Source organism: Schistocerca serialis, chromosome 12, assembly GCF_023864345.2.
Source record: "Schistocerca serialis cubense isolate TAMUIC-IGC-003099 chromosome 12, iqSchSeri2.2, whole genome shotgun sequence".
In the NCBI taxonomy this organism is placed as follows: domain Eukaryota; kingdom Metazoa; phylum Arthropoda; class Insecta; order Orthoptera; family Acrididae; genus Schistocerca; species Schistocerca serialis.
The window spans coordinates 63811748-63818001 of record NC_064649.1 but is presented as its reverse complement, the minus strand read 5'-3'; positions in this window follow the sequence as shown (position 1 = coordinate 63818001).

The following is a 6254-nucleotide window of genomic DNA, read 5'->3' as shown; positions in this document are numbered from 1 at the left end:
CTCGGTGCGTGCCACGCACAGCCCGCCGCGGGAATCCAACCCCGGACCTCCGCCGCTGGGATCAGGGAGCCGCAGGAATTAACGGCGGGCGCTCCACAGTCTCTACCCTACAATGGCAGCGCAGCGTCGCCGCGCGATTTACGCGCTGCGCCTAGTGCCGCGCGGGGTTTCCCCGCTGTGCGGCAGTGTGCACAGCACTGGCTGAGGGGAGTCCCCGCGCAATGGCCGCATAAATATCTCAGGTTTTAATCAACGCGCGCGGCCGTCTCCGGGGCCATCTATCTCCGCTCCCGCAGTCGCGCTTTGCATAGCGACTAATCCCGACAACGCTCGCGGCGGAGTGACCAGTGTCCCAGCCACTGTCGCACTGAGATCCTAGTGACTGGTCTACGCTTGATTCTACACTAGGTGCTGGGTAAGGCTGTTCGTCCACTGGAAAGCTTTTTGCTATACCTGTTATTTCGTATTCCTCCGTACTGGCATTCCTGAGTATGAAGCACAATACCTGGTGATTCAAAAAGACACCAATAATCAGGTGTTTATTACAAACTACGAGGTGCATTCAAGTTGTAAGGCCTCCGATTTTTTTCTAATTAACTACTCACCCGAAATCGATGAAACTGGCGTTACTTCTCGACGTAATCGCCCTGCGGACGTACACATTTTTCTCAACGCTGACGCCATAATTCCATGGCAGCGGCGAAGGCTTCTTTAGGAGTCTGTTTTGACCACTGGAAAATCGCTGAGGCAATAGCAGCACGGCTGGTGAATGTGCGGCCACCGAGAGTGTCTTTCATTGTTGGAAAAAGCCAAAAGTCACTAGGAGCCAGGTCAGGTGAGTAGGGAACACAAGGAATCACTTCAAAGTTGTTATCACGAAGAAACTGTTGCGTAACGTTAGCTCGATGTGCGGGTGCGTTGTCTTGGTGAAACAGCACACGCGCAGCCCTTCCCGGACGTTTTTGTTGCAGTGCAGGAAGGAATTTGTTCTTTAAAACATTTTCGTAGGATGCACCGGTTACCGTAGTGCCCTTTGGAACGCAATGGGTAAGTATTACGCCCTCGCTGTCCCAGAACATGGACACCATCATTTCTTCAGAACTGGCGGTTACCCGAAATTTTTTTGGTGGCGGTGAATCTGTGTGCTTCCATTGAGCTGACTGGCGCTTTGTTTCTGGATTGAAAAATGGCATCCACGTCTCATCCATTGTCACAACCGACGAAAAGAAAGTCCCATTCGTGCTGTCGTTGCATGTCAACATTGCTTGGCAACATGCCACACGGGCAGCTGTGTGGTCGTCCGTCAGCATTCGTGGCACCCACCTGGATAACACTTTTCGCATTTTCAGGTCGGCATGCAGGATTGTGTGCACAGAACCCACAGAAATGCCAACTCTGGAGGCGATCTGTTCAACAGTCATTCGGCGATCCCCCAAAACAATTCTCTCCACTTTCTCGATCATGTCGTCAGACCGGCTTGTGCGAGCCCGAGGTTGTTTTGGTTTGTTGTCACACGATGTTCTTCCTTCATTAAACTGTAGCACCCAAGAACGCACTTTCGACACATCCATAACTCGATCACTACGTCTCCTTCAACTGTCGATGAATTTCAATTGGTTTCACACCACGCAAATTCAGAAAACGAATGATTGCACACTGTTCAAGTAAGGAAAACGTCGCCATTTTAAGTATTTAAAACAGTTCTCATTATCGCCGCTGGCGGTAAAATTCCATCTGCCGTACGGTGCTGCCATCTCTGGGACGCATTGACAATGATCGCGGCCTCATTTTAAAACAATGCACATATTTCTATCTCTTTCCAGTCCGGAGAAAAAAAGACGGAGGCCTTAGAACTTGAATGCACCTCAATAGCAGATATCCATGTCGCGCGACACATTCATTTTAGCCAGGAGATCACATGGATTAGTCGCTACGCAAAGTGCGACTACGGGGGCGGAGATCAACGGCCCCGGTCACAGGCGCGTGTTTTGATTAAAACCTGAGATATCTGGCTGCCTCTGCTTTTTTGCTTTAGATATTTGCCTTGAAGTGACTGTTCTTTAGCACCAACCAGAGGACACGCGTGACTTATGGTGCCGCCACGGACGCGAACAGACACTGCCTAAAAGTGGGGCAGATCTCTATCACCATGACGTGTGTGTGGTGCGAAAGGACAGACAATTGGTCACGTTCTATCAACGTGTCCTGCACGTGCCTACAAGGGTCATTTCGAAGATTTCCACACAGTGATGAGTGATGCTATAAAATACATAAAGGACCTTGATATTCACATATAGCTGTTGTTATTTGTGTTATTTTATGTTGGGGAGCTGTGCTTAAATGTTGCCGCGTGAAAGTTTTATAAGCTTTGTGTATGTATTGCCTTACGATAAATAAATAAAATAAAGTAGATGGAATAGTGGTTCCCAAATTTGAGGTGAAATGAAATTTTCTGTGGGGTAAAAGCTAAACGATTTGATTATGTTTCAGTCACGAAACTAAATTGTTTTCAAAATATCATTACTGTTATCAAGCTTTTATAAGATCGTAATACTGATTACACATGTTTTAAATAATCACTTTTTCTCAGTTAGTAGCATTAATCCGGTGGAGGTTACAGGTTCCTCACATAGTCCACCCACCACACACACACACACACACACACACACACACACGCGCGCGCGCGCGTGCATGTTGTGCTTTGTCCCGTACATTTCTGATGGCAAAAGTGAGATGTACACATAAAAAATGCTAAACATCTCAAGAAAATGTCTTCTCCAAGTTGTAATAGTACCTACAATCGTCCAGAATTCGCTTCATTAATCGCTTCGAAACATAAATGAATTAATTGACTGCACGGTTCAGCATTAACTACGTAAGGCTGTCCGCAGTATTATAACAATAATAATAATAATTATTATTATTATTATTGGACTGGTTACAGACGAAACATTAACAGCCTGAAGCCTACCAATTTGTGTCAGTGTAAGAGGTGTATATCTCTATTGTCAAACCACAATTTATGAAACATATTTATATTTTATTAATAGGATTAAATAGGAATAATTAATATTTGTCATGTTGGAAATAATTGTGGTAGCAGGGAATGTCTGCACCAAAGTATTGTTGGCAAGAGAGACCGCACTTTAGCGTTGTTAGATTATTGTAAAAAGTAAGTCCCATTTGAACGTTTGTAAAATCATTTCATTCAGAATATAATTAATTTTTGCCAGCAACATCGCATTCCTGATTATAATCCATCTCAAAAACCATCAACGTAAAACTTCGCAAAATGTTATTGTTGTCAAGGAAAAGTTTAACTATGAATTACGTAACTTCAGTCAAATTAATTAAAGAATAAACTCAGCTTTGGTAGTAAATACAGCCACTTATTATGACAGCCCACCAGCAGCTAATAGAGTGTAGTAGAACAGAGTAAGTATATTCATGTCGCAGTTCGATGTAGCAGTCAGATGGCGATCCAGTAACAGTAAAAAAGGTAGGGAACAGTTTTGGGTTATTGCAGATAACGACTGAGGGCCAAGACGACGACACATTCTATGTTTCGTCGAAATAATCAGAAAATCACTTTTAATAAGCAGCATTGAAATTTGTATGCCAAGACTGAGAAAGAGAACTAATTTCAAAGGGAAGATTTCATTTGTTATTACTAAGCAAGAGGTAGAAATCCTAAGGGAAGGTTTCATAGGTTACTGTAAAAGGGAAGGTTGCGTAACAGAAAGAGATACAGAGGAGACGGGAAGGTTTCACGAGTTCATAAGTAGAGTGTCCAGCAACGAAGTGATTTACTAACAGTAAGTATAGTACACACATTTGAACTTGTTTGATTTGAAGCGCTATTGCAGTGTGCAGGTCGAGGAAGTGCCGCATTGGAGAGGAGTAGTGTAGGGGAAGATTGTTCTGCAGCACGTGTCTACATTCACTGTGGATATATAGCTTTCTTATCTGAGAAGCAGTCGTGGGTAGCAGTTACGATACACAACAAATTTCTTCATCATTCATTCTAACAAACCCTGTTCACTGACTCTCCCCCCCCCCCCCCCCCCCCACCACACTGCTCCCCAGCCCTCCCCACAAACACTAAGCATCATTCATCTTTGACATCTATCATCATTTTAAAAATAAGAAAGTTCCAAGAAAAGTCTTTCATTCTACAATATAAATATGTGCTGAATTTGGTAATATTGTGGGGAGGGGGACAACAAACGGCAGGGGGTGTGGGTGGGGATAGAATGGGATGGGGGTGAAGGGAGTGGTTCTGGCTAATGTGTGACTGCACTCAGAGGTGATGGTATAAGAAATGCTGCGAACCACAGAGATAGACACACATTGCGCATGCCACTGCGTGGAGGAAGGTTCAAAGCTTTCACAGAGTTGCAGTGTCATTTGTAGCAGCATGGTGATTACTTCACAAGAGGAATCATTTCGATTTTCGCGAAGTCAACCCTTTGTTGAAGTACAACGTGCAGTCCGCCATCAATCCGGCAAGAATGAGCATGTGCACAAGCACATGTATGAATGGTACAACAAAATTCTTGGAAGGTGGTTCCAAAAAAAAAAAAAGTGTATTTTGTTAACCCTGTAAGGTGCTTCGATATGCAAAGGGAAGAGTGGTGGTCGGCCACGAATCCCTGATGAAAATGCGGATCATATCTGAGATGCGATCACACGGAGGACTCGCAGGTCCTCAAGACGGGCAGGTCAGAAACTTTAGCTTCCGTAAACAACGGTGTGGCGTGTTCTGAACAGACGCCTACACAGGAATCCTTACAAGTTGCACTTACTGCAGCAGCTGCTTTCCGGTGACCGTAACAGAAAAGGTAGTAATTTTGCATGTCAGTTCTCCGGGATATGGTAGAGGACACTTTTCCTAACTTCTCACATTTTCGGACGAATCGACGTTTCGTTTTTTTAGGCAAAGTAAACCGCCACAGTGTAAGAATTTTTGGGGCTATAAAGTCCTGGCATTGTCATCCAACATGGAAGAGACTCACCGAAACCGAATGTGTTTTTGTGCCATTCCTGTTTCACAATGTTGGTGGACCTTTCCTTTTTACGGAGCAAACTGTGACAGCAGTGTCATACCCGGATATGTTGCAAAATTTTTTGTTTCCTCAACTTAACGAAGATTCAAATGGTGTCGTTTTTATGCATGACGACGCATCGCCTCACTTTTACCTTGAAGTACGGCGTTGTCTTAGCAGCAGCAGCCTACAAAGTAGGACTGGAAGAGGTGTACAAAAATATCTTGTTCACTGTTTCGATCGTCGCAGGTGACCAGAGAGCTCTGACCTTGTGATTTTTTTTTTCTGTGGGGTTCCGTAGAAGACCCCTTCTTTGTCCCACGTAACAGCAGCCACTCTTGCAAGAGCTGGGAAATCGAACTATTCAAACTGTCGATTCAATAAACAGGGACCTGTTGGTTTGTGCGTGGAAAGTAACGGACCATCGTTTCGATGCTTCTCGAGCAACGCATGGTACTCATGTTGAATGTATGGTGGAGTGCCTGTGCCAAACATACAACTTTGGAACTTCATCTGTCCAGTGACGTGCGCAGTGTGTTTCTATGTCTGAGGTTTTGCCTGCAATGAAGAACTGAAATCTGTTGTTTTTTCTTGAACCACTCTGTATTCCCAACTCCACTTCTCGATTATGGAGACAAGTGAAAGAGTTTTTATCCTCAGTGGCTTGACGAAGATAGAGGGAGCAAATCCGGCCGTAAAAGTACCATCACTGGACCGGACTTCAGTTCAGAACGGGTGACGCCATTGCTAGGGCTCTGTTCTGGAGACATCCCTCAGGAACAGGATTCGCTGCAGATTCATCAGCGTCCGTGGTGACGTCCTGTGGACAGCTGGTTAACCTCGTAGTGTCAGGGCGGACATGCCGACCGCACGCCTTCCAGTATTAACGCATTCCATTACGGGACTATTACCCCAGCAGGTGGCCATCGCCATGGTAACTAGTTACGTGGCAAGTGACATTTGAGATGCGGGCGACTGTTCCGACCAAGCCGCCCCAGTGTTTCGACACAGTGTAACGCAACAGGCGGAGACGAATGCAGAAGAATGCGATATACACCAATACTTATCCTTCTAACACAACTTTATTGCGTACGAAAACGTTCACTACTGTGACTTATTTTACGCTAATATTTATTGCCATTGATTAAATTATTCCTGTATCTACATCTACATGATTACTTTGCTATTCACAATGAAGTGCCTGGCAGT